The sequence below is a fragment of the Camponotus vicinus genome, unplaced genomic scaffold (assembly GCF_025532165.1).
Source record: "Camponotus vicinus isolate PSW18456_S1 unplaced genomic scaffold, iyCamVici1.0 SCAF_7, whole genome shotgun sequence".
Classification (NCBI taxonomy): Eukaryota; Metazoa; Arthropoda; class Insecta; order Hymenoptera; family Formicidae; genus Camponotus; species Camponotus vicinus.
The window spans coordinates 6084688-6101612 of record NW_028141979.1 but is presented as its reverse complement, the minus strand read 5'-3'; the positions used below and the strand labels follow the sequence as shown (position 1 = coordinate 6101612).

The 16925-nt window shown below is 38.0% G+C and overlaps 1 protein-coding gene across 13 annotated transcripts in view; it reads right to left on the bottom strand.

The window, feature by feature from the left end:
- The window catches only part of Olf413 (DBH like monooxygenase olf413), a 266419-nt gene that overhangs the window by 119480 nt on the left and 130014 nt on the right, over positions 1-16925 (bottom strand). For 4 of the 13 annotated variants that reach the window (XM_083103940.1, XM_083103939.1, XM_083103936.1 and 1 more), the window contains 3 exons: positions 12009-12245; positions 6238-6547; positions 5958-6045 (listed from right to left, as the gene is read on the bottom strand). The exons of 6 other annotated variants lie outside the window; for them this stretch is intronic. The gene's annotated coding sequence lies outside the window, so the exon portion shown is untranslated. Of the gene's footprint in view, positions 1-5957; positions 6046-6237; positions 6581-12008; positions 12246-16925 lie in introns of those variants that run through there. 3 more of the 13 variants (XM_083103932.1, XM_083103934.1, XM_083103941.1) reach the window with 3 other exon arrangements.

The following is a 16925-nucleotide window of genomic DNA, read 5'->3' as shown; positions in this document are numbered from 1 at the left end:
GTCATCGATGCGTCTTCCTGCGAATCTGAGAGAGCAATTTGCTGCGCTAAAGAGTCGCCCGATGAAAAATTCATGCAAAGCCGAGGATCTACTTAACAACAAGTGAGGTCAAAGGTAACTTTCCCGCGATCTCGTAGCCTTCTTCTTCGCCCTCGTATTGCCTAACTACTTTGAACATAACTGTAAAAGCTACTTATTTCGAACGCCCAAGTAAAATTTTGCGAAACATACCGAATTTCAATTAAATGCAGATGTTATTCGGCATAATGCGTTAACTTTAGCAAGCTTTAACAGGCTGTTAACGTAATCGCCTCTTAACGTTGTAAAAATTTTCTACATCTTATTTTCTTTATTATCCTCGGCGCGCAAAATGCCTTTGTAATAATTACTCTTCTTAAAAAGTCGAAATAAAATGCAAGAGCTTTTTACCTACTTTACCCTAAACAGCCGTGTACCTCGAGTTCTATTGTAACGATTCTTTTTACTTTTTCTTAAAAAAAAGCAATTATAAAGTTCTAAGAAGATTTCGCTAAATTCAAAGTTGAAGAGAGACGAAAATAATTAAAATAAATACGTCTCGCGCGCGAACCACTATTCTTACTCGTGCCTTTCTATTTCGAGGCAAGCTGCAATAAAGTTGCTACTCTGCTGGTATCGTCTATCGAATATATCGTGAATCACGGACGTTCTCCGTAATTTTGACGCCCGTCCCTTCGGCGAGAATATCCTGCCGGTCGCAGAAACGCACGATTTACATTCGAAATCAGGCTAGCTATCATCGACAGGGTGTCGATCGCGAGGAGAATATCCTGATCGCGACCCCTCGGGCGACAGTTGCGCGCCCGTTGCTACGAAAATTACGAGCTACCGCCCGTGATATCTCGCGTCCGTGGAATATTCCGGGGTAAAAAAAAAGGGAAGAAAAAGAGGGAAGAGTACATCGAGAAGCTATAACCCGCAGCGGCTATTTCGCTCGGCCTCTGCGCGCTGCAAAAATCGTATTACAAAGAGAGACAGCTTCATGACGACTGAAAATAACGAGGACGAGTTTGACCGAGTGACTGCTCGTGACTGCGCAATTGGGGACTTTTTTTCTCTCCCAGGATTTTGATAATACAATTTTTCGAGGCATCTTTTCGATTCTTTTTCGCCGTCAGTGTGTGTTTCTATCGCGAATTATATTTAATTCGAAAATATATAATTTTAGAAAATTACTTAGAATTTATTTGAAAATATATATAATTTTGGATTCGTGTTTCTGTATTATATTTGTTTCATTATTTAAAGTTCCTCTTTTTTCTCTCGATTTTTTTTATAAATATAAAAAGCATCAATCAAATTAACTTGTAGCAGAAGCTTTACATTTTCCATCAACCGTTGTATAACGAGTTTTCAATATTATGTAACGATTACTATTGCATGAAAATATCGCAAATAGATTGTAACCATATATATGTAGAGAAAGTTCGAATATTCTATGTTTATATAAATAAATTCTTGAATCACATAGATTACTAACAATAAAAATGATGTGCGATAATGTAATTTAAAAAAGCTCTCTCTCTATCTCTCCAAAATTAAATAATTTAAACATTCATCTCCAAAAAAACCTTGTTTGATATTTTTTGTGAATGGTCGGTATTTAGAAAAAAAGTTCATTCACCTACGGATTAAAATCCGATATCTAATGCCTCGTATGCAATCACAGCTAGTCGATAATCCAGCTATAACGATAAAGTTCACGCTTCGTTGCGATAAAAAGAAAAAAACTGCTTCTCTTTTAGCAAATATTTGCGAAAAAATGTTTGCGAACAATCGCGTCTACATCTCTGCAATCGATATTTACATCCGCTTATTGCTAGAATATTTCAAAGTTTAAAATTGTTAATTTTGTCTCTGCTCTTTTCGATTTTCTTTATTATAACGACATTATTGTTGCAATCATTCTTCACAAAGAAAATAATTATTGTAAGAAAAATCTAATTTTGTAATTTATTACTTAATATAAATATAAAATCAAATTATCGACTTGGGCGGTTTTCGACAGCCTTAGATAATTAAACTTGTAATTCGATATATTACTTCTCTCCGCCTTTTCTCAAGCCAAGTGAAACAAAGATGTCCCTTATTCTTTTCCAGATAACTCTTTAATTTGTTGCCCACTAAAGTACCTTTTATTTCTTCAAAAAGAGATTCTTCTTCGAACGAGCCCTTCAACTGCGGCAAAGTGCCCAGCACAACCCCGAAGAACCTTCCTAATTCATTTTCGTCGCTCGGTATCTCCGAGCCAATCCCGGCGAAATCGTGTTACACGAACGGCAGAAAGGAATTGTCGACGACGGAATCGTCGACCAAGATTATCCGCTTAGCTCGATCAAAGCGAGCTAATTGATCGCGTTTTGGTCGCAGGTTCGAGTTAATGCGATCCTCCAAGAGCCAAAATTCCGCAGTAACGCTTCGTTTCCGCGTTTCTTGTCGGTCGTCTTTCGCGACCGACTGATTTATTTCTCAAAAATAAGTAATAAAAAGTATTCGGGAATATTTTAATATTTATAGAAATATTTATATTACACATCTGTTACTTTTCATGATATTATGCTCTTTTTCTCTGGATTTATTAAATGTTAAAATAAAATGTTTACTTTGTATATTTTTTGACAAGTAATATCAATGTTAAAAAGCATGATAAAATTTTTGCTTCGAGGAGCTTTACTCTTTAGGTTTAAAATTATTTCCTTCTGACGTCCTCTATTTTACTATAAAAATTTAAAAATGTTTAGATATCTATAGAAATGTGGATAATGAAACACAAATTTGCTCAACTTTAAGGTCATTAGAGAATATGCTATTATAGCCTGAAAGCACTATAATGCTCGTACGGAACGGCATGCAATTCCTTAGAATTTCGCTCTAGTATCACGAAGCGCCATTCTCTCTCTTCTCTTTTGTGTAGTCCTATCTAATTAGCCGCAGTATTGATAGTCTCCGCACTCACTGTCCTAGAAATTGTTCTAAGAGACTGACAGGTCCCATCCAAATGAAGTTTCGATAAAGTAATTTCGCGACTCATCACCGACGAGATGCGACTAATATTTTTTACGCGAGATTCCACATCATCACATATCGATAACCGCAAAAAATCTTTTTCGCACGGTATATTAACAATTAAAAAATAAAAATATCCTTCTATTAAAACGGCATTTGCGGATATCACTTATAATTTGTGTAAAAATATCTTCGCGTTCATATACAAATTGTACTCGTGTAAAGGCTGTTGTTATCGGAATAAATTTCAGTCCCCCCGTAATCGTAAAGAGGCTTTTCGATGCACGCCCGCAGCGCAAGCTTTTCGCGAAGACATGCAAAATCCACTACGGATAGCTCGCCGAAATGTTTTACACGAACGGTTTAACGCTCCACCGCCGACGCACTTTAGAAAATGGTTTCCATGGTGCAAACTACACGTATCTCCGGGACGTGGACAGTGATGAATGGCGATTCGCTTTGTAATGCGCGCGTTGCTCTCACGAAAGTGGCTCATGGCTACCAGAGATCAGTCGCCGCGATGCACGAACCTTTTCGTGATCCGACATTAAGACATCGCTACACTGGCGTGTCCTGTTATTAGTTGCGCTAAATCAAAAATGCAGGCGGCAGAAAACCACACGAGGATAAAGCGAAATAATAAAAGAGACGGCCCAGACGTACATAACTCCAAAAAAAAAAAAATACCGCGCGAATAATGAATGCAAAAAATATTACATGCAAATTTTTGCTTGAAAAATCCCTCGAGCGAAATTTATTAACAAAATATTATATATTTCGCTCAATTAATAATAATAAAATTCAAATCAAAGTATATTATGTTATATAATATTGTTATAATTGTTATATAATTATTATATAATTGTTATATAATTGTGTTATAGAAATATAATATAAAATAATATAATTATAAAATAATAATATGAAAAATAGCGATAAAATGATATCGTTAGATACATTAACACCGAGATTTTTGTGACCAGTAGAAAGGAAGAAAGAAGCGGTACCTCCCCGTTTGTGCTTTCATTCTACCCGATGTTTCTTAATAAAACACTTGGCGATAGGCAGCCGGTACCTATGTGCAAACACGAGCGAACTTACACGACCTCACGCGAGACCGGCCTGGGCCCCTCTTCGTTGTTGACCATGAAATGTGCGTTTCACTCAGCCTCACGTGAGGCCCTGGAATCATCTCGCGCGCGCACGCGAACATATATGTGTGTGTATACAAAGGGGCACGGCGCTTGGTGACAAATCGTTGTCATATCCGCGAAGTAAAATCAATATTTGCCGCCGACTGATGGTATGTACATAAGGACGAGCGATCCCGTCGAGCTTAATTCCCGCGGCTTACGACGAGTTCATACGCGTGTTCCCACGGGTGCTCCCGCTCGACGCTCCAAGAGTCTCGCGAGTGCAAATGGAACCGTGAAATAAGCGGTAGTAGAGAGCAGTAAGCGTCTGGACTCGCCGATTCTAGCTACGCATCTCTATCGCGCGAATGAAAGATTACAGAAGTGAATCCTGTATGTCTTTAGATGGGGGAGATCTCTGTAAATTCTATTATTGTATATTCTCGTAGTGTATGTATTTAGCATTTGACTGAAGAGGAAATTTTGCGTGTGTGTATAAAGAAGAATTAGATATTTCAAGTCTATGCAAAGAAGCCCTTTTGCTGATTCTAAAAAGATTTTTGCCATCTACAACGTTTCGAATGTTCAAATTTCGAGAATGTTTTTTTTTCCTTTTTAGCAAGATGTGAAATTTGCAATCTAAAACCTTGATGTTTATCGAGATCAAAATTTTCGATTTCCTCGAGCCCGAGAAAATTTTACAATTTTACGTTCAAAAAGCCATTTGCATAATAATTCAAAGTGCGTCAATTTTCGATGAAGGATTTCGAAGCATTACCTTAAGACTGCCTGGTGGCTAAAAGATTGAAAGATTTTTTCCTCAGACGCACTTTAGATCTCCATATTCTAAATCCTTTCTATTCTAACAAAAAAAAATTTAGCATTTCCATGCAATCTCTTCTTCTCCATAAGAAATGCGTGAATCGCACCGAAGGGGAAAACCAATCGCGAGATCAAGGCGGAGGAACAAACCTCAATCTCGAAAACTCCTCAGAGCGACGGAAAATCCGCGTAAATCGCGCGGGACGTCAATATCACAAATATGCGCGACAATGTCGTAAAGGAACGGACGCGAGGAAAACGGGAAAACTTGTTTGCAGAAAAACCACCGCTATTCTCGATCCCCCGGACGAATCGAAAAGTCGCCCGTTGATCCGCTTGCGAATTCACTTTTACGATGTGACACCTGCGGCGGGATCGTCGATGGATTGTCACCGCCAAGATAAATATGTGCTTCAAGGACATTGCAAAGCTATACATATATTAACATATATGGAATATCGTCTCATTTTATATAGAATATTAAAAGCTTTTTTAAAATTAAAATATTTATATATATAATTAAAAGGAAATATAACGAGAAATAATAAAGTTATTTAGGAAATAATAATTTTGGATGAAAGAGAAAAATATATCTTTTTACCTGATCATTCAGATTAATGACAAATGTTTCTGACGAATTTAATCAAATCATACAAGATCAGAAGATCTAAATTGTTGCATTTAATATCATATAACAATTGAGTTTAATTAAGAAAGTAATCCCTATTGGTTCGACAGCTTCGATAATAATCTAATAATTCTAAATAAAGCACTTTATTATATCTTGATATATTTTTTATCAAGATAAACTTTAAACGGATTGTCTATCTTTCTCTCTACTTAAATAAAAAATTTCCATCCTCTCCTCTGTTTCATTCTCCGGTATATCTTATTCGGAATCAAATTCAAAATTCATACTCAAACAGATAAATCGATTACCTTTAATAATATCCTTACCTTCAATGAGGAAACCAGAGGAAAACTGAGCAGTCTTATGAGATGAATTTAAGTACCTTCTTCTACCTCTTGACTTTTAACTTCTTTCCTTAGGTTAAGCATGAAGTTTAGGGCAAAGGTTAATGTTAGACTAATTTTTAAACTCTACTTTTACTTTAAACTTTATTCTAGGTATAAAAACGAGCTAAAAGGCGTTTTTTAGACTTGAAATGAAATTTCCGTTGAAAGCTCGAAAGAAAACTAAAACGGACTAATTAAAATGTAAAATTTCGCTATTTACGTCAGGTTTAAATTCCCAGGCTTCTAAATTTATATTATTGTAAGGCATCTTCGTGATCAAATATCCTTCCTGGAAAGTTGACCCGAAATTCGAATCGGAGAATCTTGTTCTGCCCTATATGTTTCACGTCGTCGACACGTCGAATCATAACTTGGAAGCACCTGCTCCCTGCGTCACGGGCTTCCGGTAACCATGACGACGACACCTCGTTCTCGACGAACGCCATGACGGTTAGCTTCTTTTCTAACGAGCACCGTTACGTAGCTGTCACGGGAATAAGAGCGAAATCCTCAGATTGGCGTGAGCGATCCTGCAAATCGAGAGCTCGCGGGAGTGAATGAAGGACGGATCTCTTGTGCGGTCTTAAGAAATCTCTAGATAACTACTCAGACTACGTCAGAAAACTGTAAAACCTTTTTTATTAAACATCGCGATAGCGACGCTTCCCAAGATGATCAATATTATTTCGTACCTATAGAGATTTATATAAAATTTAATCAACTGTCAGATTTCGTAAAAAAATATAGATGCAAAAACATTCATTTCCCTCAAGGCAAGAAAAAACATCGCATATATTTCCCTTATGTTTTTAACGTCACGACCCAATATGGCTGCTCCATAAGAGCCTTAACACCGACTTGTCACGGTATATACGAAAAGGGCGCTCATACAAAATCGCAAGCGTACTGTTTTCCTGGAGTTTTACTCCAGGGGTGAATTCCCTCACCTAACGAGGAACCTCATCGGGCAAAAGACGTGAGCGGTAGGATTTACGGGAGCGCGAAGGGTTCTAGAACACGGGCAGGGTTTCGGTGGGAGGTGGAGCACGTAGAAAGAGGATGAAGGGTGAAGAGCGCGAGCGAGAATGAGTAGAATCGCGAGTAGAATCGCCTCCCGGTGATCCATACGAGGGGGACGGAGGGGCGGCGAGGGGAAGGTTGATGGAAGACGAGGGGTGAACTCGGTTTGCATAATGCCTCTGCCCGCTCAAGTGCGAGACGTAAGCTGTTTTACCATTTCCCCCATCGACAATAATCCCGGTAAAATATTATTTTAAAGGCGCAGGCGCCTGCGCGGGAGGCCCCCGGTTCGCGTAAATTGACGATGTAAGTCGTTGCAGCGTGTACGTACCAAGTATGCACTTTAGAACGCGCCGTCGCTTCTCTGCGAATTATGCAGCAGCCAGCGCGGAAATTTTAATCGAAGCTTTCCCTCTCTCCCCCCCTCTCTTCCTATCTCTTTTTCTCGTCTCTCGACGTTAAAATGGCACGGGCTGAGAAATTCAAGACTAAAATCGTACTTCGATATTTAATTGCTTCTAGTTTCTTCCCGTTTATTGCTTTAAATGTTCGTAAATTCGCTCATCATTCATTGAAAATTAAAAATAAATCAAATGAATTTTATATATTTGTGGATAAGTTATTAAAAAAGAACAATGACAGAAATATATCTCCTATTTACATATCTCGTATAATTATTTTTACATCAATGCAATAATACTTTTTTTTATCAAGATTCTTATTTAAGTTCAGTAAAATTTTATATTACACAACACTTCTCTTATTTAACATTAAAAAAAATTTAGCATCTGCCTTGGAAACAATAAAACATGAAATAAAACTATGTGCGTACTTCAAAATGATAAAATCTATTGCGAATTGAATCTTTCGATATCAGATCCAACTCCGCACACTTCGTATACACTTCGCGCGTACTTCCGGATCGTAATGTAAGTACTCGCGCGTATGTAGGTGTGTGTACACACGTGCATAGGCGTTTCGCAAACACCACCGATGCACGAGGATTGGGGAAGCAGGTGCGCTAACATCATTCGCGTTAATCTTCGGCCCATAATTCCAGGATCGCCAAAGTAGCGGGCGAGATATCGCGATCGGTAATCGAACCATGATCGTGCAAGCTGGGATACGAAAAATAATCAACTTACGATGCTAACGGGAATTGATAGGTGCCGAGAAGAAGAAAAAGAAATACACATCAATTTAGATATTAAAATCAGCTCAGAAATTAGATTTTTGGTACATACTTATTTCAATTACTTTTTTAATCTTTAAAATCATTACAAGTAAATTACAAAAAAGTATACATTTAGCTTAAAAAGCAATTTTAAAAGTCAAATAAAAAAAGAGTAAGTTATTTTTAGTATTGTCAGACAAATCGATTAAAGTGAAAATGTAAAACCAATATCGTCCTACATAAGCTAGGACATTGCTACCATTTATTGAAAATGACTTAAAATTTGCTTAAAAATATCGTGTAATATAAAAATAATGAAAAAATAACACAAATAGCGCTAAATTATAATATCAATGTAATAAAAAGAATAAATTTAATATTGTACTCGTATCATTAATATTCATATTAATATACACATTACAATATTAATAATAATATTAAGAATATTAACTTGACAGCCATTGTTTCTGCAAGTGGCGCGAGAAAAGAGAAAGACAATCGTTATATACATATAGAGAGAAGTGAAGTTATATAAATTACAAGTGAACCGACGAACAGACAAGAAATAAAAAGGCTGACCCATCACATATGAAAGGTTTCCGAGAACAAGAGAAGATTTAACAGGATTTTAGAAATTGAAGCTCGTGGCACAAAAAGCTCGTTTAAAAGAATGTTGTAACCGACGGGACAGACATTAAAAGAATCGAACCAATGACAAATAAATGCTTTTATGCAAAATCAATTAATGTACAAGTATATGTATATAAATATAGTATAAAAATAATTTAAATGTATTAAACTTTTCTTAAAATATAGCAGATTTGAGAAGCAGTAAATTGACTTTAATATAATTTAATCGACTTGTCAATAGTATTTAAATTTTTCCGATATTTACGATAAAAAAATCTGCACACATAAAAAACCCGCTGTATTTTTGTGCATTAATATGAAAAGCTATTATTTTAATAAAACAAGTATATATTTTTTAAATAATAAAAATTTTCTAAAAAATTAAAATATTGCATAAAAAATAGAAAATATTTTACAAATAAAAATCTAGCATCTTTCTACAAGTGTAGATAATTTCTCCCCATGTAAAGAATATATAAATAAGACAATAAAAAAGACTGGATATTTTTCCAAAAAATCCCGTAATCCTTCTTTTCACGTAATGTAGCATCTTTTCAATTACAACACTATTAATATCCAAAAATATATATTACACGTAGCAGATATGCGAATAAAAAATTATATAACAACCGATCTTCTACCGAGATACTTTAAATAAACAATTACTTCACATTGTTATACAGCGTGATACTCGAAGGTTACACGTGGCAGAAAACGACGATAACTTTTAAATTAACCAATTTATCCTCGCGAAATCTTTGCAAGCTCCCTCGCGGCGTTTTGACAGTCAATGGCAGGCTCCAGAGAAGTGTTTAAACTGGGCCGCATTTGCGAACATGCCGCGGCGACAAACTTCCGCGCAAGAGACTTCTGTGTAAATTTTATGAAAGGCAAACTCCCCGGCTTTAGGCACGACGTAAATAATTGCGATTGTCAGACAATCGTTGAATGCGCACCGCTAAATGAATCCTTAAACGCGTTCTAAATAAATCATCTCTTCAAAGTTCAACAAAAATTAAAACGAGCACGTTTTCGTAATTACAGGTAAAATATTGAAACGTAAAAATATTAAATTTCGAAAATGAACAGATTTTGACTTAAAAATTAAACTTTGATCTCTCTACGCTTTAAAGAGAAAATAAAAGTTTAGATTTTCCGTTTATTTTATAATTAGATTTTATTTTAACAGAAATTCACAGAACCTGTGATAACTTTTATACGCAAAAAGAGAAAGAACAAAAATAATTTATAGAGAATTCTGTTCGTGAGGGAATTTGTAATTTACGTTTCAAGAGCGATCGTATTTTATACATCACATGTATAAAGAGGGAACTATATATCAAATCTTTCACGGGTAGAGCCGATTTCCGTTTTAAAGTTATATATTGCTATCAAGTAAGTATATAAAAATCGGAGCCGCGCGGGCTATTTTCTCCAGGCAATTTCCATGCTGCGCACGGTCAAATATTTTTACATGATCACATATCTCTGAGATTACGATATTACCTCGATGTAAAATGCACCATATCGGTTGCAATGTGCAGCGGAAAACATTCAGTCATTTTCTCGTAAATGTGATAATATAAAAGTCAGTTTCCTCAGAATGATCCATTTCACATACGATCCTACGTGTCAGATGCGCGTTAAAATATATAAGCGTTGCGCTTTTAATTGAAGATATTATTTATTATTTTACAGTAATAATGATAGTATACGTATCTATACGTATCTATTATAATTGTGATTTACAGTTTCAATTGAAAGTTACATCATCTTTATTCTACTCAAAGTGCGTTGGACTTTTCTTCGAATGCGAAGGAAAATAACGAAAGAAAGCACCGTCTCAAAAGAATAACGTAACGAGTGGGTTGAATCGGTGAAAGGCGCCCTTTAACAATGCGCTCGGGGATGTAACGAAGGAGGATTCGATAAGGTATCGCTAATCGCAGCGAGACGAGCAGCGTCCCAAAAGCTACGCTCGGAATACAATCTAGCCCGTTGAACAATCTGTTAAAAAGCGATTCGTCAGCGCGTAAGGAGAGTCCTTGAAATATAAACCTTCTTTCGGGAAGAGTAGCGAAGGAATTCTCAAAGGAAACGGCGATTCTCGGACGCCCGCGCGAACGTGAGCCACGAGAAGAAGCAAGAGAAAAGGGGATAGGACAGGGGATGAAAGAAGAGAGGAACAAGGAGAGAGCCACTGGTAGAGAAATTCTCTGTCAAAGGACCTGGACGCCCGGTTAGATGATGAAATCGAGCGAGCACAAGAAAAGGAAATGCCATTGCCGTTGGCGAAAGAATGTTAAAACGGCTACGAACGAGAACTGCTTCCTTCTGCGTTGTTAGACTGCACTTATCTGCGCGATTCGTTCCGTCAGTTTGAAATCTTATCGCGGTTGGTCGTTCAATATGCGCGAACAACGTGATATTAACTCTTTCGACACGAAGGATTGATAAATAAAGACCAAGTGTTCGCCTGAGGTTGTTATTTCACACGTTTACGGATAAGTTTGATGTAATTATTAATTCATTCACTTTATATTTAGCATATTGATGCTCTAGAAAGTGGGCTAAATAAGAGAGACATTCTCGATGTACGTCGCAAAAAATCACCAAACTGTTTTAGTACAGTTTTATTTATTTTGCAGAGAGAATCGCGAGGGAATATTTCTATACTTGGATATTTCATATATTTTACATCTCTATTCTTAATCGAGTTTATATAAAGAGATACTTGTCTCGAGAAAACTGGTCCTTCTAAAACGGAAAAGCATGATCGCTTTAATGAAGACGTATAAAACTCAGGCAAGCGAGACGTATTAAAAGTTGCTTGTCAGCACGAACGTGTACATCTCATATCGCGAAAATTACTCAAGCGACGTTACACCGTATTCTGCGACTGAACGGGATTATTGGCGAATCGGAGGACGGCTTACGACGCTCAAAGGAGTACCTTGAAAACGATTTGAGCGGAGAAGTCAGCGACGCAACCCGAAGAGACGGCAAGACGGACTTACCTCTTCTCGTCAAAGAAGACGCAGTGAAGAGAGCAGAGGATCAGAGGATCAGAGGAACGGTTGCATGGTGCATACAAATAACCGGCCGGAGAACTTTGCGCTCGGCGGAAGTGCATTAAACGAAAGTTAGCTATGGCGTAATAGGTGAACCTGCTCGACGAGGCGTTTATTGTGCCCAGCACGTCTCAGCTGGCTTCTGTCTCTCTCTCTCTCCTTCTGCTCTTCGGACAGGTTGAAGCTCAGTCCTTTCAACACTGAGGCGGACACAAACCATTAAGCCACCATGACGACCTTGATGTCCTTGCTCCTGCTTGCATCGCCTCTGATACCAGGATAAAAGCAACGGTTGACTTCTTAGATACGAATCTCCAATGAACCAATCTATATCTTGCAACGGAAATCGTAAAAAAAAATCACAATTATAAAATTAAAAAAATTGTATTATACCTACAAGTTGTTTTTCAAGCACGAGAAATTAATCGTTGGAAGATATTCAGTTCTAAAGCATTAACATCGGCATGAATGAGCTCGCTCGCACGTAACTTCGTATGTAAGTTTTATCTCCTTCAAATATAACAGACTGTTGGAAGTGCTGTTAAGATCTTTTTTTTCCATGGCGCAATTTGTCCACACAATTACGCGAACACGGACGCGTACGGCGCGGATAATTTATTAATGACTTGATTTAAAATTTAAACGCGACTTAAATTTGCATGAGTTAAAGCCGACCCGACGCATGCGAAAATTTTGCGGACATTGTTCGAAATTCTTTTAATTACTCATCTGATACGTTTACTATGCGCCTCGCCGTGCATTATATGCTAATTTTAACGCGATTTAAAAAAGGGAAACATTTATTCTGTCGGTATCTTAGACTGGAATTTTTAGAAAATTTATCGAGAGATTTTAAGATGTGTATGTTTTATTAAGAACTTTTAACATATATTTCTTATTCAAAATTCAATTCAGTACTATCTTATTTTTTTTCATAATTTTTCAGATAAATCTTTATGATAATCTTTAAATTAAAATATCACATATACACATACGATATATAATGTGTGTAGTTATTTATTTTAATATTAAATTTATATTTTTTTTCTCTCCTCCCCAATCTCCCTCTCTCTTTTATATTCTCTCTCTTTCCTTTTTTTCTCTATACTCTTTGAAATAAATCCTATTAAAGCAACGTTTAAGTTTAAATTTAAATTTTTTATTAAAACTGGTGTTCCTCCAAAAAATTTTAATTTTTCTAAAAATAAAATTTTTAAAGATTACTGGTACTTTGATATATATATATTGTTATAAAAAAAAATAAATTCTGCATTCATCAAAGAATTTCTATGGAAATAAATGGAAATTTACATGAAACCTAGAACATCATGTACAACATATCGGCATTGTAGCGCTAACGGGTTGAGGGAGGAGAACAGGTATGCTTGTCGAGGACGTATTCACGTGCGATCTGAATGGGGCCACGGATCGTTTTAAGGAGGATTTAATAGAAATATTTATATTTTCTCTTCCGCCGCAGGAGACGGTAGTCGTATAGAGAGGCCGATGGAGGGCGTCATCCCTCCGCGCGGGTGCATTATTATTTATTCATGCGGTTTGACGAGGGAACAATCCTCGGTATTTACCCGAACCTTTTCACGCTCGCAGTTGCTCGAAATTGTCTCGCTTTTGTCCGCCACACGTTTCCATGTGCGCGTGCACGTACGTGTATTTACCTCAGTGCAGCTTCGTTTCCGCGGGGTTTCGCCGGAAAATTCGCCAGAGCGTACATCCAGACATCTGGCGAGGGAGCCCTTAGGCGCTCGTCCTGAGTCTTTGCACGAAGGGCGCGTCGCAGTCCTGAATTTGCCCGAAATCGAATCGCACCCTCGACGAAGAGGCGTCCGAAAAATTGAGCGCATTGTTGTCGCGAGTCTCGGGAGACTGCTAACGATATTGTTGCTACAAGGAACTCTTAGTCGAGCGTGGGTAAATAGGACAACATATATTAGATGCAACACCCCTTCTCCCTCGGACGAAATTATCATCTCGTCTTTTATTAATTTTGTTTGCCGCTGTCAATAATGGCACTTGCGATATTTTATTTTAAAATATTTTATTTATTATATATATAATATTATTTTGTAAACTTATTTATTTTAAAATATTTTATTTATTATATTTTATATTTTTATATTTTTATTTATATTTATTATATATATAATATTATTTTGTAAACTTATTTAAAAAATTATATCTTTATTTTATAATTCTCTTTCTGTAAACATATGACGCTTATTTTAAAGAGCAAGAAACGTCTCTCTTCCACGTGTCAATTAAAGCGATACTCTCCAGTTTGACGCTTATAAGAAATAATTCTTTCTGTCAAACTGTGAATTTGCCGTGAAGGAATTCGCATTGCTGTCGGAAAGTCTTTGCGCGCCGATACAAAGTAGTCCCAAAGAGAAAAAGTTCCGTTCCTCGGGCGAACTTGAAGTTTTTGTTAGTGAAATAAAGCACTTCCTTCCGCGTCTTGCTAACGCCACTCGTAGCGGCAGAGGTTCGCGCAGCTTCACCTCACGGCCTTTGCCACCCTTTCATCGGCACCCATTCCTCTTTCAGAGTAGTTCTCCGTTTGCACGAATCTCGTTCCGATCGTGACTGGCGCATCAACATTCAAGTCGACTGTCGGCTACTATGAAAAGACTCTCGCAAAAGTCTATCCGCCGGCATCTCCGAAGTTGCGATAAATTCTATTAATGCCACGAGAAGCGAAAAATAATATTCAACTTTAAAGCGATAAATAATTTGCATAAAAAGAGAAAAAATATAACGCTTAATAAAACGAATCCTCAGATAAGTTTATAAATTTTAGAGAAGTCAGAATCGAGGTAGAAGCGATAATTAATTTCTCAGGCGTGTCATTAAAACATTATCTGAAGAAAAAAGAAAGAGAGAAAATATTCTTAATTTATTCTTGATAAGTCGGTCGAGCGCTCTTTTTTAAAAGGACACAATCCGTTTGCATCGAGCAATCGGATACCCGCAAAGAGTCATAGATAATCCAATGAAGCAACAACACGAGAGACGAGAACGACAAAGTGCACACGACGACCCGCATCTGCATCAGCGCCGCTAAGAACTCGAGAGAAGGACTCGAGGTAGGAGGACCTCGATGGGAGATACGCGACGTTGGGACGTTTCTCTGTTCCCGGTTGAGAACTACCGGGGCTCGGCTCTGCTGCGGTTTCGGGATCGCGGCGTATCCGGCGATCTCGAAACGCCTCGCATGCGGGCGAATGTATCATTACTCATTCCCAGACGACACCTTCCTCCGCTCGCTCTCGCTCGGGCGAGGGGTTATAAATCTGCGCGAATACGCGACGGCCTGGCGTGCTCCGCCCGCTGTCCTTTCTCGTCCCTAGATGCACCGGCGCATGCATCGCGAGAGGAATGCAAGTGTCGCGCGAGGGGGCATCGATATTCGTATCCGACATTTCCCTCAAATCTCTCTCTCGCTATTTGCATTAAACGTGTTCGGGAGAGAGGAGGATTCTCGCGATGCCTGGAATTTTCAAGCGCCTTTCAAAGTTTCCCGCAAACTACCTTGCTAAAAGGAAAAGTTTAAAAGCACGGCAAATATTATATATATTTTATTTGTACGATAATGGCGATAAAAGATAAACGGATTTCTCAAAACGTTGCAACTTTCCGCTGCATTTCGAACGCGTCATCCTCCGGGCGAAGTTCACTCGAGGATTAATTAAAATTCAAGATTAATCGAGAGAGTTAATTCGTTAGGAATATCAAACAGTTGCAAGTTTTCAAAATTATCAGCATCTCGATATTCTTGTTAAGATATTATCGTCTTCGAATTAATCGAGAAATATACGTCGAGAATAAATGTATAACGTTTTCTCCGAGACACGTCGTATATATATACGTACCCCTCGCGCCTGAGGCTACCGAGTGTTTCGAAGTTAATAAATGATTCTCGCGTTATCTCGCGTTATCTTCGTCCCAAGGATCCTTCGGGTTCTTCGACTGCAACGTTTCACTCGAACGCTGGACACGAATTATTAATTATCGCAGGCCGATGAGAAGTGAGGGCGAGAGAGACGAGCTCCACCTTTCTCTCTCTTACCCCTTCCTCCCCTGGAAAAACTCGTTCTCGCGGAACGAACGGACCGCGAGGAATAATTGCGAAAATGTGTGCGGCTGCTCTAAAGGAATAGAGATCTCGGCGCGTAGGAATGTGGCTTTCGTCCTGGGAAATCGCCGAGGGCGATGCGATTTGATGCGGAAAAAGCATGCAACCGAGAATGGATTAAACTCGATTAAAAAGCGACGCAGTTTCACCGCGTGCGAAACCGAATGTTATTTCGTCTTCGATGCGAAACAGATCGTCCGCTAAAAAAAATGCGATTGAGGACTCGAAGCATTCTTCATAGCGTGGGAATCTCTTCAGAAACTATAAGTTATAATAGTTTTTACGAAACATTACGTAACGAATCGAATATTTAAATCGTTGCGTTTATTTTATAAAGTTATAAAAATATCACTACAGGTGTGCGACATAAAATTTTTTAGATTCAGTTTTATTGTTTTAAATATTCCTCGTTTCTCATGCAAATTCAACTATTTCCGTTATTTCCTCAAATACTGCCGTTTCACGCCTCTCCCTCTGCCCACTTATTCTAATTTTATACTAATGTCCCGGAATGTGTACACTAAACCAAATTCCGCCTACGTCTATATCTATTCCCAGACGTTGCATCCCTATAACGTGTCCGCGCAGCTGAAGCGGATACGGTGTTCTTATCGGCGATAATCTTAATAAAATTCATGAACACGGTCCGCCGGCGACGAAAACTTTTTCCGATGGTAGACTCGCGATAAAAACCGAATTACCGGTCGCGCGCGACGCGAACGCGAGCGCGAATGCTTAGAGAGAGAGTCCGCCGACGAGAAAATGGAAAGAAACGCACAACTGCATAATGCAACGCGAGCCAGAACCGCTGCGGCCACTTATACAATGGGCAAATTATTATTTCGAATTAGCTCGCCGTTAAT